We start from the raw sequence: 20205 nt of genomic DNA, 5'->3' as shown, positions 1-20205 counted from the left end.
CACACACACACACACAGTGTTTCCCCTACCATTGTATTAGAATAGAATATAATTTATACTATCTTGATCCCTTTAAGGGGGAAATGTTTCTCTGTATTTGACCCATCCCTGTATACAGGGAGCAGTGGGCTGCCAATGACAGGCGCCCGGGGAGCCGGGGGTTCAGTGTGTTGCTCAGGTACACTTCGACACATGCCCGTCGGGGATCGAACCGTTGACCTTCCGGTTCCCAGACGACCTCTTAACACAGGGCGCCACGGTCGCCCACAAGTATTAGGGGTGGCGCCCCACCCCTAATACAACTGGGGTCCTCTGAGGCGGCGGCCGGGTCCGGGGATAGCTGCGGCTCCGAGGCGGTAGCTCAATACGGAGTAGGGCGGACTTGTTGCACTTATTGTATTCACATTAGTTTGTTGCACTTGTTGTATTCACATTAGTTTGTTGCACTTGTTGTATTCACATTAGTTTGTTGCACTTATTGTATTCACATTAGTTTGTTGCACTTATTGTATTCACATTAGTTTGTTGCACTTATTGTATTCACATTAGTTTGTTGCACTTGTTGTATTCACATTAGTTTGTTGCACTTGTTGTATTCACATTAGTTTGTTGCACTTGTTGTATTCACATTAGTTTGTTGCACTTATTGTATTCACATTAGTTTGTTGCACTTATTGTATTCACATTAGTTTGTTGCACTTATTGTATTCACATTAGTTTGTTGCACTTATTGTATTCACATTAGTTTGTTGCACTTATTGTATTCACATTAGTTTGTTGCACTTATTGTATTCACATTAGTTTGTTGCACTTATTGTATTCACATTAGTTTGTTGCACTTATTGTATTCACATTAGTTTGTTGCACTTATTGTATTCACATTAGTTTGTTGCACTTATTGTATTCACAGTAGTTTGTTGCACTTATTGTATTCACATTAGTTTGTTGCACTTATTGTATTCATATTAGTTTGTTGCACTTGTTGTATTCACATTAGTTTGTTGCACTTATTGTATTCATACTAGTTTGTTGCACTTGTATTCACATTAGTTTGTTGCACTTATTGTATTCACATTAGTTTGTTGCACTTATTGTATTCACACTAGTTTGTTGCACTTGTTGTATTCACATTAGTTTGTTGCACTTATTGTATTCACATTAGTTTGTTGCACTTATTGTATTCATATTAGTTTGTTGCACTTGTTGTATTCACATTAGTTTGTTGCACTTGTTGTATTCACATTAGTTTGTTGCACTTATTGTATTCACATTAGTTTGTTGCACTTATTGTATTCACATTAGTTTGTTGCACTTGTTGTATTCATATTAGTTTGTTGCACTTATTGTATTCATGTTAGTTTGTTGCACTTATTGTATTCATATTAGTTTGTTGCACTTATTGTATTCATATTAGTTTGTTGCACTTATTGTATTCACATTAGTTTGTTGCACTTATTGTATTCACATTAGTTTGTTGCACTTATTGTATTCACATTAGTTTGTTGCACTTATTGTATTCATATTAGTTTGTTGCACTTATTGTATTCACATTAGTTTGTTGCACTTATTGTATTCACATTAGTTTGTTGCACTTATTGTATTCACAGTAGTTTGTTGCACTTATTGTATTCACATTAGTTTGTTGCACTTATTGTATTCATATTAGTTTGTTGCACTTGTTGTATTCACATTAGTTTGTTGCACTTATTGTATTCATACTAGTTTGTTGCACTTGTATTCACATTAGTTTGTTGCACTTATTGTATTCACATTAGTTTGTTGCACTTATTGTATTCATACTAGTTTGTTGCACTTGTTGTATTCACATTAGTTTGTTGCACTTATTGTATTCATACTAGTTTGTTGCACTTGTTGTATTCACATTAGTTTGTTGCACTTATTGTATTCACATTAGTTTGTTGCACTTATTGTATTCACATTAGTTTGTTGCACTTATTGTATTCACATTAGTTTGTTGCACTTATTGTATTCACATTAGTTTGTTGCACTTATTGTATTCACATTAGTTTGTTGCACTTATTGTATTCACATTAGTTTGTTGCACTTATTGTATTCACACTAGTTTGTTGCACTTGTTGTATTCACATTAGTTTGTTGCACTTATTGTATTCACACTAGTTTGTTGCACTTGTTGTATTCACATTAGTTTGTTGCACTTATTGTATTCACATTAGTTTGTTGCACTTACTGTATTCACATTAGTTTGTTGCACTTATTGTATTCACATTAGTTTGTTGCACTTATTGTATTCACATTAGTTTGTTGCACTTATTGTATTCACATTAGTTTGTTGCACTTATTGTATTCACATTAGTTTGTTGCACTTATTGTATTCACATTAGTTTGTTGCACTTATTGTATTCACATTAGTTTGTTGCACTTATTGTATTCACATTAGTTTGTTGCACTTGTTGTATTCACATTCGTTTGTTGCACTTATTGTATTCATATTAGTTTGTTGCACTTGTTGTATTCACATTAGTTTGTTGCACTTATTGTATTCATACTAGTTTGTTGCACTTGTTGTATTCACATTAGTTTGTTGCACTTATTGTATTCATATTAGTTTGTTGCACTTATTGTATTCACATTAGTTTGTTGCACTTATTGTATTCACATTAGTTTGTTGCACTTATTGTATTCACATTAGTTTGTTGCACTTACTGTATTCACATTAGTTTGTTGCACTTACTGTATTCACATTAGTTTGTTGCACTTATTGTATTCACATTAGTTTGTTGCACTTATTGTATTCACATTAGTTTGTTGCACTTATTGTATTCACATTAGTTTGTTGCACTTATTGTATTCACATTAGTTTGTTGCACTTATTGTATTCACATTAGTTTGTTGCACTTATTGTATTCACATTAGTTTGTTGCACTTATTGTATTCACATTAGTTTGTTGCACTTATTGTATTCACATTAGTTTGTTGCACTTATTGTATTCATATTAGTTTGTTGCACTTATTGTATTCACATTAGTTTGTTGCACTTATTGTATTCATATTAGTTTGTTGCACTTATTGTATTCACATTAGTTTGTTGCACTTATTGTATTCATATTAGTTTGTTGCACTTATTGTATTCACATTAGTTTGTTGCACTTGTTGTATTCACATTAGTTTGTTGCACTTGTTGTATTCACATTAGTTTGTTGCACTTATTGTATTCACATTAGTTTGTTGCACTTATTGTATTCACATTAGTTTGTTGCACTTATTGTATTCACATTAGTTTGTTGCACTTATTGTATTCACATTAGTTTGTTGCACTTGTTGTATTCACATTAGTTTGTTGCACTTGTTGTATTCACATTAGTTTGTTGCACTTATTGTATTCACATTAGTTTGTTGCACTTATTGTATTCACATTAGTTTGTTGCACTTATTGTATTCACATTAGTTTGTTGCACTTATTGTATTCACATTAGTTTGTTGCACTTATTGTATTCACATTAGTTTGTTGCACTTATTGTATTCACATTAGTTTGTTGCACTTATTGTATTCACATTAGTTTGTTGCACTTGTTGTATTCACATTAGTTTGTTGCACTTGTTGTATTCACATTAGTTTGTTGCACTTATTGTATTCACATTAGTTTGTTGCACTTATTGTATTCACATTAGTTTGTTGCACTTATTGTATTCACACTAGTTTGTTGCACTTATTGTATTCACATTAGTTTGTTGCACTTATTGTATTCACATTAGTTTGTTGCACTTATTGTATTCACATTAGTTTGTTGCACTTATTGTATTCACATTAGTTTGTTGCACTTATTGTATTCACATTAGTTTGTTGCACTTATTGTATTCACATTAGTTTGTTGCACTTATTGTATTCACATTAGTTTGTTGCACTTATTGTATTCATATTAGTTTGTTGCACTTATTGTATTCACATTAGTTTGTTGCACTTATTGTATTCACATTAGTTTGTTGCACTTATTGTATTCACATTAGTTTGTTGCACTTATTGTATTCACATTAGTTTGTTGCACTTATTGTATTCACATTAGTTTGTTGCACTTATTGTATTCACATTAGTTTGTTGCACTTATTGTATTCACATTCGTTTGTTGCACTTATTGTATTCACATTAGTTTGTTGCACTTATTGTATTCATATTAGTTTGTTGCACTTATTGTATTCACATTAGTTTGTTGCACTTATTGTATTCACATTAGTTTGTTGTACTTATTGTATTCACATTAGTTTGTTGCACTTATTGTATTCACATTAGTTTGTTGCACTTATTGTATTCACATTAGTTTGTTGCACTTATTGTATTCACATTAGTTTGTTGCACTTATTGTATTCACATTAGTTTGTTGCACTTATTGTATTCACATTAGTTTGTTGCACTTATTGTATTCACATTAGTTTGTTGCACTTATTGTATTCACATTAGTTTGTTGCACTTATTGTATTCACATTAGTTTGTTGCACTTATTGTATTCACATTCGTTTGTTGCACTTATTGTATTCACATTAGTTTGTTGCACTTACTGTATTCACATTAGTTTGTTGCACTTACTGTATTCACATTAGTTTGTTGCACTTACTGTATTCACATTAGTTTGTTGCACTTATTGTATTCACATTAGTTTGTTGCACTTATTGTATTCACATTAGTTTGTTGCACTTATTGTATTCACATTAGTTTGTTGCACTTATTGTATTCACATTAGTTTGTTGCACTTATTGTATTCACATTAGTTTGTTGCACTTATTGTATTCACATTAGTTTGTTGCACTTATTGTATTCACATTAGTTTGTTGCACTTATTGTATTCATATTAGTTTGTTGCACTTATTGTATTCACATTAGTTTGTTGCACTTATTGTATTCACATTAGTTTGTTGCACTTATTGTATTCACATTAGTTTGTTGCACTTATTGTATTCACATTAGTTTGTTGCACTTATTGTATTCACATTAGTTTGTTGCACTTATTGTATTCACATTAGTTTGTTGCACTTATTGTATTCATATTAGTTTGTTGCACTTATTGTATTCACATTAGTTTGTTGCACTTATTGTATTCACATTAGTTTGTTGCACTTATTGTATTCACATTAGTTTGTTGCACTTATTGTATTCACATTAGTTTGTTGCACTTATTGTATTCACATTAGTTTGTTGCACTTATTGTATTCATATTAGTTTGTTGCACTTATTGTATTCACATTAGTTTGTTGCACTTATTGTATTCACATTAGTTTGTTGCACTTATTGTATTCACATTAGTTTGTTGCACTTATTGTATTCACATTAGTTTGTTGCACTTATTGTATTCACATTAGTTTGTTGCACTTATTGTATTCAGATTAGTTTGTTGCACTTATTGTATTCACATTAGTTTGTTGCACTTATTGTATTCACATTAGTTTGTTGCACTTATTGTATTCACATTAGTTTGTTGCACTTATTCATATTAGTTTGTTGCACTTATTGTATTCACATTAGTTTGTTGCACTTATTGTATTCACATTAGTTTGTTGCACTTATTGTATTCACATTAGTTTGTTGCACTTATTGTATTCACATTAGTTTGTTGCACTTATTGTATTCACATTAGTTTGTTGCACTTATTGTATTCACATTAGTTTGTTGCACTTATTGTATTCATATTAGTTTGTTGCACTTGTTGTATTCACATTAGTTTGTTGCACTTATTGTATTCACATTAGTTTGTTGCACTTATTGTATTCACATTAGTTTGTTGCACTTGTTGTATTCATATTAGTTTGTTGCACTTATTGTATTCATGTTAGTTTGTTGCACTTATTGTATTCATATTAGTTTGTTGCACTTATTGTATTCATATTAGTTTGTTGCACTTATTGTGTTCACATTAGTTTGTTGCACTTATTGTATTCACATTAGTTTGTTGCACTTATTGTATTCACATTAGTTTGTTGCACTTATTGTATTCATATTAGTTTGTTGCACTTATTGTATTCACATTAGTTTGTTGCACTTATTGTATTCACATTAGTTTGTTGCACTTATTGTATTCACAGTAGTTTGTTGCACTTATTGTATTCACATTAGTTTGTTGCACTTATTGTATTCATATTAGTTTGTTGCACTTGTTGTATTCACATTAGTTTGTTGCACTTATTGTATTCATACTAGTTTGTTGCACTTGTATTCACATTAGTTTGTTGCACTTATTGTATTCACATTAGTTTGTTGCACTTATTGTATTCATACTAGTTTGTTGCACTTGTTGTATTCACATTAGTTTGTTGCACTTATTGTATTCACATTAGTTTGTTGCACTTATTGTATTCACATTAGTTTGTTGCACTTATTGTATTCACATTAGTTTGTTGCACTTATTGTATTCACATTAGTTTGTTGCACTTATTGTATTCACATTAGTTTGTTGCACTTATTGTATTCACATTAGTTTGTTGCACTTATTGTATTCACACTAGTTTGTTGCACTTGTTGTATTCACATTAGTTTGTTGCACTTATTGTATTCACATTAGTTTGTTGCACTTATTGTATTCATATTAGTTTGTTGCACTTGTTGTATTCACATTAGTTTGTTGCACTTATTGTATTCACATTAGTTTGTTGCACTTATTGTATTCACATTAGTTTGTTGCACTTGTTGTATTCATATTAGTTTGTTGCACTTATTGTATTCATGTTAGTTTGTTGCACTTATTGTATTCATATTAGTTTGTTGCACTTATTGTATTCATATTAGTTTGTTGCACTTATTGTATTCACATTAGTTTGTTGCACTTATTGTATTCACATTAGTTTGTTGCACTTATTGTATTCACATTAGTTTGTTGCACTTATTGTATTCATATTAGTTTGTTGCACTTATTGTATTCACATTAGTTTGTTGCACTTATTGTATTCACATTAGTTTGTTGCACTTATTGTATTCACAGTAGTTTGTTGCACTTATTGTATTCACATTAGTTTGTTGCACTTATTGTATTCATATTAGTTTGTTGCACTTGTTGTATTCACATTAGTTTGTTGCACTTATTGTATTCATACTAGTTTGTTGCACTTGTATTCACATTAGTTTGTTGCACTTATTGTATTCACATTAGTTTGTTGCACTTATTGTATTCATACTAGTTTGTTGCACTTGTTGTATTCACATTAGTTTGTTGCACTTATTGTATTCACATTAGTTTGTTGCACTTATTGTATTCACATTAGTTTGTTGCACTTATTGTATTCACATTAGTTTGTTGCACTTATTGTATTCACATTAGTTTGTTGCACTTATTGTATTCACATTAGTTTGTTGCACTTATTGTATTCACACTAGTTTGTTGCACTTGTTGTATTCACATTAGTTTGTTGCACTTATTGTATTCACATTAGTTTGTTGCACTTATTGTATTCACATTAGTTTGTTGCACTTATTGTATTCACATTAGTTTGTTGCACTTATTGTATTCACATTAGTTTGTTGCACTTATTGTATTCACATTAGTTTGTTGCACTTATTGTATTCACATTAGTTTGTTGCACTTATTGTATTCACATTAGTTTGTTGCACTTATTGTATTCACATTAGTTTGTTGCACTTATTGTATTCACATTAGTTTGTTGCACTTATTGTATTCACATTAGTTTGTTGCACTTATTGTATTCATATTAGTTTGTTGCACTTGTTGTATTCACATTAGTTTGTTGCACTTATTGTATTCATATTAGTTTGTTGCACTTATTGTATTCATACTAGTTTGTTGCACTTGTTGTATTCACATTAGTTTGTTGCACTTATTGTATTCACATTAGTTTGTTGCACTTATTGTATTCACATTAGTTTGTTGCACTTATTGTATTCACATTAGTTTGTTGCACTTATTGTATTCACATTAGTTTGTTGCACTTATTGTATTCACATTAGTTTGTTGCACTTATTGTATTCACATTAGTTTGTTGCACTTATTGTATTCACACTAGTTTGTTGCACTTGTTGTATTCACATTAGTTTGTTGCACTTATTGTATTCACATTAGTTTGTTGCACTTATTGTATTCATATTAGTTTGTTGCACTTGTTGTATTCACATTAGTTTGTTGCACTTATTGTATTCACATTAGTTTGTTGCACTTATTGTATTCACATTAGTTTGTTGCACTTGTTGTATTCATATTAGTTTGTTGCACTTATTGTATTCATGTTAGTTTGTTGCACTTATTGTATTCATATTAGTTTGTTGCACTTATTGTATTCATATTAGTTTGTTGCACTTATTGTATTCACATTAGTTTGTTGCACTTATTGTATTCACATTAGTTTGTTGCACTTATTGTATTCACATTAGTTTGTTGCACTTATTGTATTCACATTAGTTTGTTGCACTTATTGTATTCACATTAGTTTGTTGCACTTATTGTATTCACATTAGTTTGTTGCACTTGTTGTATTCATATTAGTTTGTTGCACTTATTGTATTCATGTTAGTTTGTTGCACTTATTGTATTCATATTAGTTTGTTGCACTTATTGTATTCATATTAGTTTGTTGCACTTATTGTATTCACATTAGTTTGTTGCACTTATTGTATTCACATTAGTTTGTTGCACTTATTGTATTCACATTAGTTTGTTGCACTTATTGTATTCATATTAGTTTGTTGCACTTATTGTATTCACATTAGTTTGTTGCACTTATTGTATTCACATTAGTTTGTTGCACTTATTGTATTCACAGTAGTTTGTTGCACTTATTGTATTCACATTAGTTTGTTGCACTTATTGTATTCATATTAGTTTGTTGCACTTGTTGTATTCACATTAGTTTGTTGCACTTATTGTATTCATACTAGTTTGTTGCACTTGTATTCACATTAGTTTGTTGCACTCATTGTATTCACATTAGTTTGTTGCACTTATTGTATTCATACTAGTTTGTTGCACTTGTTGTATTCACATTAGTTTGTTGCACTTATTGTATTCACATTAGTTTGTTGCACTTATTGTATTCACATTAGTTTGTTGCACTTATTGTATTCACATTAGTTTGTTGCACTTATTGTATTCACATTAGTTTGTTGCACTTATTGTATTCACATTAGTTTGTTGCACTTATTGTATTCACACTAGTTTGTTGCACTTGTTGTATTCACATTAGTTTGTTGCACTTATTGTATTCACATTAGTTTGTTGCACTTATTGTATTCACATTAGTTTGTTGCACTTATTGTATTCACATTAGTTTGTTGCACTTATTGTATTCACATTAGTTTGTTGCACTTATTGTATTCACATTAGTTTGTTGCACTTATTGTATTCACATTAGTTTGTTGCACTTATTGTATTCACATTAGTTTGTTGCACTTATTGTATTCACATTAGTTTGTTGCACTTATTGTATTCACATTAGTTTGTTGCACTTATTGTATTCACATTAGTTTGTTGCACTTATTGTATTCATATTAGTTTGTTGCACTTGTTGTATTCACATTAGTTTGTTGCACTTATTGTATTCATATTAGTTTGTTGCACTTGTTGTATTCACATTAGTTTGTTGCACTTATTGTATTCATACTAGTTTGTTGCACTTGTTGTATTCACATTAGTTTGTTGCACTTATTGTATTCATATTAGTTTGTTGCACTTATTGTATTCACATTAGTTTGTTGCACTTATTGTATTCACATTAGTTTGTTGCACTTATTGTATTCACATTAGTTTGTTGCACTTACTGTATTCACATTAGTTTGTTGCACTTACTGTATTCACATTAGTTTGTTGCACTTATTGTATTCACATTAGTTTGTTGCACTTATTGTATTCACATTAGTTTGTTGCACTTATTGTATTCACATTAGTTTGTTGCACTTATTGTATTCACATTAGTTTGTTGCACTTATTGTATTCACATTAGTTTGTTGCACTTATTGTATTCACATTAGTTTGTTGCACTTATTGTATTCACATTAGTTTGTTGCACTTATTGTATTCACATTAGTTTGTTGCACTTATTGTATTCATATTAGTTTGTTGCACTTATTGTATTCACATTAGTTTGTTGCACTTATTGTATTCATATTAGTTTGTTGCACTTATTGTATTCACATTAGTTTGTTGCACTTATTGTATTCATATTAGTTTGTTGCACTTATTGTATTCACATTAGTTTGTTGCACTTATTGTATTCACATTAGTTTGTTGCACTTATTGTATTCACATTAGTTTGTTGCACTTATTGTATTCACATTAGTTTGTTGCACTTATTGTATTCACATTAGTTTGTTGCACTTATTGTATTCATATTAGTTTGTTGCACTTATTGTATTCACATTAGTTTGTTGCACTTATTGTATTCACATTAGTTTGTTGCACTTATTGTATTCACATTAGTTTGTTGCACTTATTGTATTCACATTAGTTTGTTGCACTTATTGTATTCACATTAGTTTGTTGCACTTATTGTATTCATATTAGTTTGTTGCACTTGTTGTATTCACATTAGTTTGTTGCACTTATTGTATTCACATTAGTTTGTTGCACTTATTGTATTCACATTAGTTTGTTGCACTTATTGTATTCACATTATTTTGTTGCACTTGTTGTATTCATATTAGTTTGTTGCACTTATTGTATTCATGTTAGTTTGTTGCACTTATTGTATTCATATTAGTTTGTTGCACTTATTGTATTCATATTAGTTTGTTGCACTTATTGTATTCACATTAGTTTGTTGCACTTATTGTATTCACATTAGTTTGTTGCACTTATTGTATTCACATTAGTTTGTTGCACTTATTGTATTCATATTAGTTTGTTGCACTTATTGTATTCACATTCGTTTGTTGCACTTATTGTATTCACATTAGTTTGTTGCACTTATTGTATTCACATTAGTTTGTTGCACTTATTGTATTCACATTAGTTTGTTGCACTTATTGTATTCACATTAGTTTGTTGCACTTATTGTATTCACATTAGTTTGTTGCACTTATTGTATTCACATTAGTTTGTTGCACTTATTGTATTCATATTAGTTTGTTGCACTTGTTGTATTCACATTAGTTTGTTGCACTTATTGTATTCATATTAGTTTGTTGCACTTGTTGTATTCACATTAGTTTGTTGCACTTATTGTATTCATACTAGTTTGTTGCACTTGTTGTATTCACATTAGTTTGTTGCACTTATTGTATTCACATTAGTTTGTTGCACTTATTGTATTCATACTAGTTTGTTGCACTTATTGTATTCACATTAGTTTGTTGCACTTATTGTATTCACATTAGTTTGTTGCACTTATTGTATTCACATTAGTTTGTTGCACTTATTGTATTCACATTAGTTTGTTGCACCTATTGTATTCACACTAGTTTGTTGCACTTATTGTATTCACACTAGTTTGTTGCACTTGTTGTATTCACATTAGTTTGTTGCACTTATTGTATTCACATTAGTTTGTTGCACTTATTGTATTCACATTAGTTTGTTGCACTTATTGTATTCACATTAGTTTGTTGCACTTATTGTATTCACATTAGTTTGTTGCACTTATTGTATTCACATTAGTTTGTTGCACTTATTGTATTCACATTAGTTTGTTGCACTTATTGTATTCACATTAGTTTGTTGCACTTATTGTATTCACATTAGTTTGTTGCACTTATTGTATTCATATTAGTTTGTTGCACTTGTTGTATTCACATTAGTTTGTTGCACTTATTGTATTCATACTAGTTTGTTGCACTTGTTGTATTCACATTAGTTTGTTGCACTAATTGTATTCATATTAGTTTGTTGCACCTATTGTATTCACATTAGTTTGTTGCACTTATTGTATTCACATTAGTTTGTTGCACTTATTGTATTCACATTAGTTTGTTGCACTTATTGTATTCACATTAGTTTGTTGCACTTATTGTATTCATATTAGTTTGTTGCACTTATTGTATTCACATTAGTTTGTTGCACTTGTTGTATTCACATTAGTTTGTTGCACTTGTTGTATTCACATTAGTTTGTTGCACTTATTGTATTCACATTAGTTTGTTGCACTTGTTGTATTCATATTAGTTTGTTGCACTTATTGTATTCATATTAGTTTGTTGCACTTATTGTATTCACATTAGTTTGTTGCACTTGTTGTATTCATATTAGTTTGTTGCACTTGTTGTATTCATATTAGTTTGTTGCACTTGTTGTATTCATATTAGTTTGTTGCACTTGTTGTATTCATATTAGTTTGTTGCACTTATTGTATTCATATTAGTTTGTTGCACTTGTTGTATTCATATTAGTTTGTTGCACTTATTGTATTCATATTAGTTTGTTGCACTTATTGTATTCATATTAGTTTGTTGCACTTGTTGTATTCATATTAGTTTGTTGCACTTATTGTATTCATATTAGTTTGTTGCACTTATTGTATTCATATTAGTTTGTTGCACTTATTGTATTCATATTAGTTTGTTGCACTTATTGTATTCACATTAGTTTGTTGCACTTATTGTATTCACATTAGTTTGTTGCACTTGTTGTATTCATATTAGTTTGTTGCACTTGTTGTATTCATATTAGTTTGTTGCACTTATTGTATTCATATTAGTTTGTTGCACTTATTGTATTCATATTAGTTTGTTGCACTTATTGTATTCATATTAGTTTGTTGCACTTATTGTATTCACATTAGTTTGTTGCACTTATTGTATTCATATTAGTTTGTTGCACTTATTGTATTCACATTAGTTTGTTGCACTTATTGTATTCACATTAGTTTGTTGCACTGATTGTATTCACATTAGTTTGTTGCACTTATTGTATTCATATTAGTTTGTTGCACTTGACTTCTGGTGACTAGTTGTTCTCTTGAATACCGATGTTGAATACACTTATTGTAAGTCTCTTTGGATAAAAGCGTTTGCTAAATGACAGAAATATAATGTAATGTAATATCAAGCCATTTTTACACAGCCCCCACATTATCAGATGCTCAGAAGTGCTTAAATATAATTAAATATACATAACATAAAACTTCAACTTAAAGTTTTATGTTATGTTTATTGAATTACTTTACATATGTATAAATAAATACACATAATACATCTGAATGTGGAGGTGAGTTCTGTTATCACAGACTAAATTAAAGTGTTTCTGTATATCTGGACAAACATCATGATTTAAATCAAAGACGATGTTTCAGTTTTATTTTTCTAAACACTGAAAGGTCATCGACACATCGACCTTTAAACAAACCTCCGGCCGTCCAAACGTTTTATTTTCTACGTTTTACTTATTTCAGAGGAGAAATAAAATGTTGACACGTCTTCACTTTATAAAACATTTTCTTCTCATTTTAAATGTCTTTTATCACAATTGTTTCTTTTGTTTTTCCTGATATTTATGGAATAAATAGATTAAATGTTTTCTTTGTGTTAAGTGTTATGTTTTTGGTACTTTCATTGAAAATCATTTATTTTTTTTAATCTCATTATTTCAACTCACATTCAGTATGTTTTATGTTGACTTTTAAGTCTGAAAAAAGAGTAAATAAATTAATGACATTTTTATTTTAAATGAAGATATTGATACATTTAGACTTTTTAAAGTCAAAATAGTTAACGTATTTTAAGGTGTTTTAAAGGGTTAAACAATATTAAACAAGGTAAACTGGTGGAAATTGAAGGTATAAATTCATGTTTGTAATTATTAAAGCACTACAATTATGAATTATATGTATACATTTAACCTTTTGGTTCAATGCATTTAACAAACTGAGTTTAACAAACTAACTTCAACAAACTGAGTTTAATAAACTAACTTTAACTAACTAACTTCAACAAACTGAGTTAATAAACTACTAACTAACTTCAATAATCTAATTTAAATTAACTGAGTTCAACAAACTGAACTCAAACAAACTAGCTCAAACTAACTTAAACAAACTAACTCAAACTAACGAACACAAACTAACTAACCCTAACTAACTCTAACTAACTTAAACTAACTAACTCTAACTAACTAGCTCAAACTAATAAACTTAAACAAATTAAACTCGAACTAACTAACTTCAACTAACTAACTCTAACTAACTAACTTAAAGTAACTAACTCAAACTAATTAACTTAAACAAACTAACTATAACTAACTAACTTAACTATAACTAACTAACTTAAACTAACTAACATAAACAAACTAACTTTAACAAACTTTTGGGTACCTAGCCCTATTTTAGGCCTCTGCTCGAAGATTGCATACCCATACGAACAAGAGTGTCTTTCTGTAATTACAAGGTCTATTTGAATAATTTTGATGTTATAATAAAGATAACTAACTGAAATAATTTGTTCAGATGTGTAAATATCAGCATATATGTTACTGGTTAAGAGTAAATGAAGATGGCACACAGCTCAACTTTAACAGTTTCAGGTTCACCTGAAAAAAAAGCTCTTTTATTGTTAGTATTTCTTGAAATGAGGCAGTGGGTACCTTAAAACATCTCCCAAATCATAGCACAACATGTCAACAGTCTCTATGCAAATGTTGGCTTTGATTAAGTGAAGCAGAAACACGTTAGAGAGGTTTTAGGTCAGAGAGGTCAGGCGAGGTGAAGCAAAATTGTCATTTTGGAACCAGCTGTTCCATTGTAATTTCATACACGATATAACTATATATTTCACTTGTTTTATCACTAATAGTGTTCAATCTATCCAAATACAGCAGTTTGGCATCATTTTGACAGCCTGAGCCCTCTCTAAGCCTGTGAACCATGATGATTCTCGTCTGTGTTCCAGTCTTCCTGTGTGTATGGGTACTTCCCAAGTCTCTTAATTGCATCCCCGTTTCCCTCCCTTGCATCTTAGTCCCTCCCACCAGGGATGCATAGAGGAAACCATGCAAGGAGAGAGGAACGAGGAAATATGTTTTAGGAGACATGAGACGTCCTTTCCTCAGTTGCGTCACGTGAAGCGACGTCTGTTTCTGATGACGGAGGATCAGCTGATCACAGCTGATCAGCTGATCAGCTGTCAGTCGGCTTTAACAGCTGAAGAGACTTTTGATAAGTTAGTGTCTGTTCACATGATCACTGTACTTAATAACAGTAACTAATAATACGAATAACTAATAAAGACACACAGTGATCACCACTGTAGAGTGTTTCTCTCTGTAGTCTGTTAAACTGTGTTCTGTTTATAAGCTCAGGATCTATTTCTACCAGCGGGATGAGATCGTCTTATTTATGAATTATTTGCGTCTGTACGTTTTGAAATTGTGACTGTCATTAAATAACCCAGAATATGATTGTTGTTTCTCTTAAATGATAAAACTCAAACACTCAGGAATGATGTAAAGTGTTTTGTCTCTCAGCACTCTCTCATTTTAATTGTATTCATAATAAAGTTATTGAGGGAAATATCAGATCATGAACACAAATCTTTCTAATAAATGTAGAAAGTTGTTTGTGGTCCTTTTGTTGTTCAGACTACAATGAACATTTATTTAAACCAGATGTTGAATCAGAAACCTAATCAAATATAACGAGTTTATTCTGTGATCTGTCTTCACTCTGGTGTTAAACTCAGTCAGTCAGTCCGATCGGCTGCAGCGTCCAATCACATGACTGATGACCAATGAGGGGGCGTGTCGGCCGTTAAACACTTCCTGGAAGTCTGTTCTCGTGGGTCCTCGGTCACGGCTCCTCGCTCCTCTGAGCTACATTCGAGCTTTGGGACGGCCGTCAATATGCCGGCGCAGAAACTGCTTCCGGTTCAAGCGAGGACCGAGGAGCGAGGAAATGACAATTAAGAGACTTGAGAAGCACCCTAAGTGAGGCTTTCTGAGCCTATGATTGGTCAATTTCAGTCAATAACACCTCCTTCGACGCGTCAGTCTCAAGAAGACAGCGGGCGTAAGCTGGTGTTGATTGACAGAATCGTTAGCCAGTAAAAATCAAAAATGCGCCGTGCCTCGCCGAGCATAAAAACCGATACGCCGAAAGTGAAATCTGACCCTCCTCAATGATGAAACCAAGAAACTGTACGGAGGTGACATGGAATTCACATTTCTCGGCTTTGATGAAGAGTTGGTTCTCCAGTAAGCGCTGAAGGACCTGACGGACATGGTGGCAATGTTCCTTTAGGTTTGAGGAGTAAATCAGAATGTCGTCGATGTAGACAAACAAACCGGTTGAGAAAATCCCTGAGCACGTCGTTCACCAAAGCCTGGAAAACGGCTGGTGCATTTCTAAGTCTGAATGGCATGACCAGGTACTCGAAATGTCCCAGGGGAGTATTGAAAGCGGTCTTCCACTCGTCCCCCTCTCGTATCCGAACCAAGTGGTAAGCATTGCGGAGGTCTAGCTTGGTGAAAATTGTGGCACCGGGTAGGGATTCAAAAGCAGAATTGATTAGGGGTAGTGGGTACTTGTTCTGAATGTGGTGATCTGGTTTAACCCTCGGTAGTCGATGCAAGGACGGAGACTCTTGTCCTTCTTGGCCACGAAGAAAAACCCTGCTCCCACCGGGGACGATGACTGGCGGATAATTCCAGCAGCGAGGGAGTCTGTGATATAGGTCTCCATCGACTCGCGTTCCGGTCGGGAAAGGTTGTACAGTCGGCTGGAGGGCAGGGTGGCGCCGGGGAATAGCTCTATGGCGCAATCGTAGGGTCGGTGGGGTGGCAGGGAAAGGGCTCGTTCCTTGTTGAATGCCTCGCTGAGATCTGCATACTCCAAAGGGACCGAGGTGAGATCAGTTCCGGTAGTAGGGGTGTGGAGAGAAGAGGTCTGCCGGGGAATGGCGGACTTGATGCACCTCGAAAGACATGTAGGGCTCCATCCGATGATTCTGTTTCCTGCCCAGTCTATCTGTGGGTTGTGGTCCAGGAGCAAAGGATGGCCCAGAACCAGGGGCGTCAGGGGCGTAGAGAAGATGTAAAAACAGATCTCATGTTGATGGTTTCCTGACACAAGCAGGGTAATAGGGCAAGTCCGGTGCGTGATATTGGTCAAGCAACTGCCATCCAGAGCGTTTGCCTGAAGAGGGCATTCCAACTCCTCCAAGGGAATCCCATGAGCGAAGGCCAAGGAGGAGTCCAAAAAACTCTGTTCTGCTCCGGAGTCAATCAGGACCAAGACCGGTGGAGCACCGGACGGCAGGCATAACTTAGCTGGTAGTGTGAGACGGGACTTGGAACGGGGAAGTCGGGTGGAGTCGCTCGCCAGTATTCCCACTCTTACTGGCGAGCCCTCTCTTTTGGGCGCACCGGGCAGACAGGGGTACGGTGACCCCTTTAGCGCCCTCTCCTCCCAACCGGACTCTGCGGCCAGGATGCGAAAGTCAATGGAATGTTCAGCGGCGCTAGCAGAGCCCTGACTGAGGCGGAGGAGGTTCTGAACAGCGACCTGAGAGTATGTAGGGTGGTCGAAAGCTCTCTTAAACGCCTCCAGGTATTGTCCAAAAGAAACCGTATCCAACAGGTTCTGAGTGAACCAGGCCTGGGCCCAGTCGAGAACACGGCCATGTAGCAACCCGGTTAGATAGGCAATCTTAGAACTGTCCGATGCATACGTGCAGGGCTGTTGGTTGAACACAAACGTCATCTGGAGCAGAAAACCTCTGCATCCTCTCATGTCTCCGTGGAAAGGTTCAGGAGACGGAACAAATGACTCACGGACCTGCAGGTGGAAATCCTGCTGCGGCTGCTGGGTCCATAGTTATGGTCAGTCCGTTCTGTTATGATGTGGTGTGTTCATGGACCCGAATGCAGACTCAGACAGCAGAGTTCTATTTCAATACCAAGAGAGTTTATTTCTCTCAGTCAAGGGAAAAGACAGGAAATGGACAAAGTCAATAGGAGGCGTCACCACAAAATACAGCAGAGTTAGACATAAATCCTCACAATAACGTGTGTAGCATTCATTGTATTCCTTTCTGAAAAGTGCATTCTACGACACGCTCTTCGCTAAACTTTCTCGCTGGAACCCCGAATGATCCTCGCTCTGTACAAACTAACTCAACAAAGTGAGGTTGAAGAACTGGAGCAGAGACGCCTTCAGACACAGACCTGTGAAGCTGTCACAGTGTTTCTGTTACTGCAGGAGATGAAGGGCAGAGAGTGCGTCCACAGTCAAGCTAAGAAAGGTCACATCTTCATCATCATCTTCATGATCGGCCCCATTCACAAAGAGGCGTCTGAGCGCGTGCAGAGACCCCCCCCCCCCCCCCCCGACACTCACCGGTGTATAAAGTAGAAACAGCTCCAGTGTTTCTGTTTGACTGAAGAGGCACAGAGACACATCACAGCTGAGAGGTGGATGAAGACAGACTGACAGAGAGACAGACAGAAAGACAGACAGACAGCAGCTCTGCAGGACGATCAGGTAAGAGAACAATGTTTTGTATTTTCACTTCATTAAATATCTGCAGGCCTTTATAATCGTCTAATGCAGCGGTTCCCAAACTTTTTAGGCCATGCACCCCCTTCTACATCCCGACCGGGTTCACGCACCCCCAATCCCCCCCCCCTTACAAAAAGCAACAGAGCCTATTTATAGCCGCATAAAAATCAGACCAATGATAGAACAGTTTGCTCGCATTTGTTTTATATCTATCTATCTATATCTATATATATATATATATATATATATATATATATATATATATATATATATATATATATATATAGATATAGATATATATAGATATAGATCTATATAGATCTATATATATATATATATAGATCTATATAGATCTATATCTATATAGATCTATATATATATATATATATATATATATATATATATATATATATATATATATAGATCTATATATATATATATATATATATATATATATATAGATCTATATAGATCTATATCTATATATATATCTATATATATATATATATATAGATATAGATCTATATATATATATATATATATATATATATATAGATATAGATCTATATCTATATATATAGATCTATATATATATATATAGATCTATATCTATATATATATATATATATATATATATAGATATAGATCTATATAGATCTATATATATATAGATCTATATATATATAGATCTATATAGATCTATATATATATAGATCTATATAGATCTATATATATATAGATCTATATATATATATATATATATATATATATATATATATATATATATACTCAATCACTGCTCGTTCACCACAGTGCAGAACGTACGTGCTTTAACGTCAAAACACCAGAAAAGTCTCCAACAACACCAGAACAAGTCGCTAGATTTGTCACTAGTAAAAAAAAAAAAGTCTCCATGAGGGTTTGGAAAGTCACCAAGTTGCCAGCACTGGCACCTGCTAAATATGTCCCCAGAGCAACATTGACCGTAACAATAGTTCCTATCACATATAAAACCAAACAAATATCCATCTTCATAAAAACAAGTTGTACTAATAGTAATATATAAACAAGCATATTAAAGCTACTGCAGATGTAAAAACAAACACATTTAAATGACCAGAGCTGCTGTTCACCATCTAAAGACAAAGTCCATCCTCCTTTCTTTGTTAAGAAAGAGTTTAATCTCACGGTTGTTAAGTACATCCGTGTGTTGTAGTTCCAGTAAGAAGTCCTTCTCCATTCATGGACGCCAGTGAAGACAGTGGAGTCTCCCCAGTTGTATTTCTTGAATACGTTTTAATGGTTTGAGGCTGAAGATGTCCGCTCACAGAGGCAGCAGATTTTGGGATTGTCACCGCCCAACACGTCAGGCTAGCCCACTGACCAATCACGTACTTGTAGGCCAGCTAGCAGCTCTGACACGTCAAAGAATACGCCCAACATGTCAAACTAAAGATCTGATTGGTTGAACACGATGACGATCAACAACATCGTCTCCGTTCACTTAAAGTGCACATGATGCACTTGAGAGTCAGCAGGCCTCTGCCTCTGTTCTACCTAGAGACACAGAGGTGAGATCTGATTGGATAAAAGCTCTACTTAAAACAAGCTGCACTGGAAGCAGAGCAACTGAGGAAGACAGGAGCTGTGCAATGAGAACATAAGACAATGGGAAAAATATTACAATACATGTAGTGTATTTGTGAAAAATTATTAAATTATAAGACAGATATAACTTTGTGATTCTGTTCAGGCCAGCAGAGAAGGCCTTGCAGGCCCTGACGGCCACCAATGATGTGTATATATATATCAACATTA

The sequence above is a fragment of the Melanostigma gelatinosum genome (assembly GCF_949748355.1).
Source record: "Melanostigma gelatinosum genome assembly, chromosome: 15".
Classification (NCBI taxonomy): Eukaryota; Metazoa; Chordata; class Actinopteri; order Perciformes; family Zoarcidae; genus Melanostigma; species Melanostigma gelatinosum.
The sequence above is the reverse complement of the archived record's forward strand: the minus strand, read 5'-3'. Positions refer to the sequence as shown.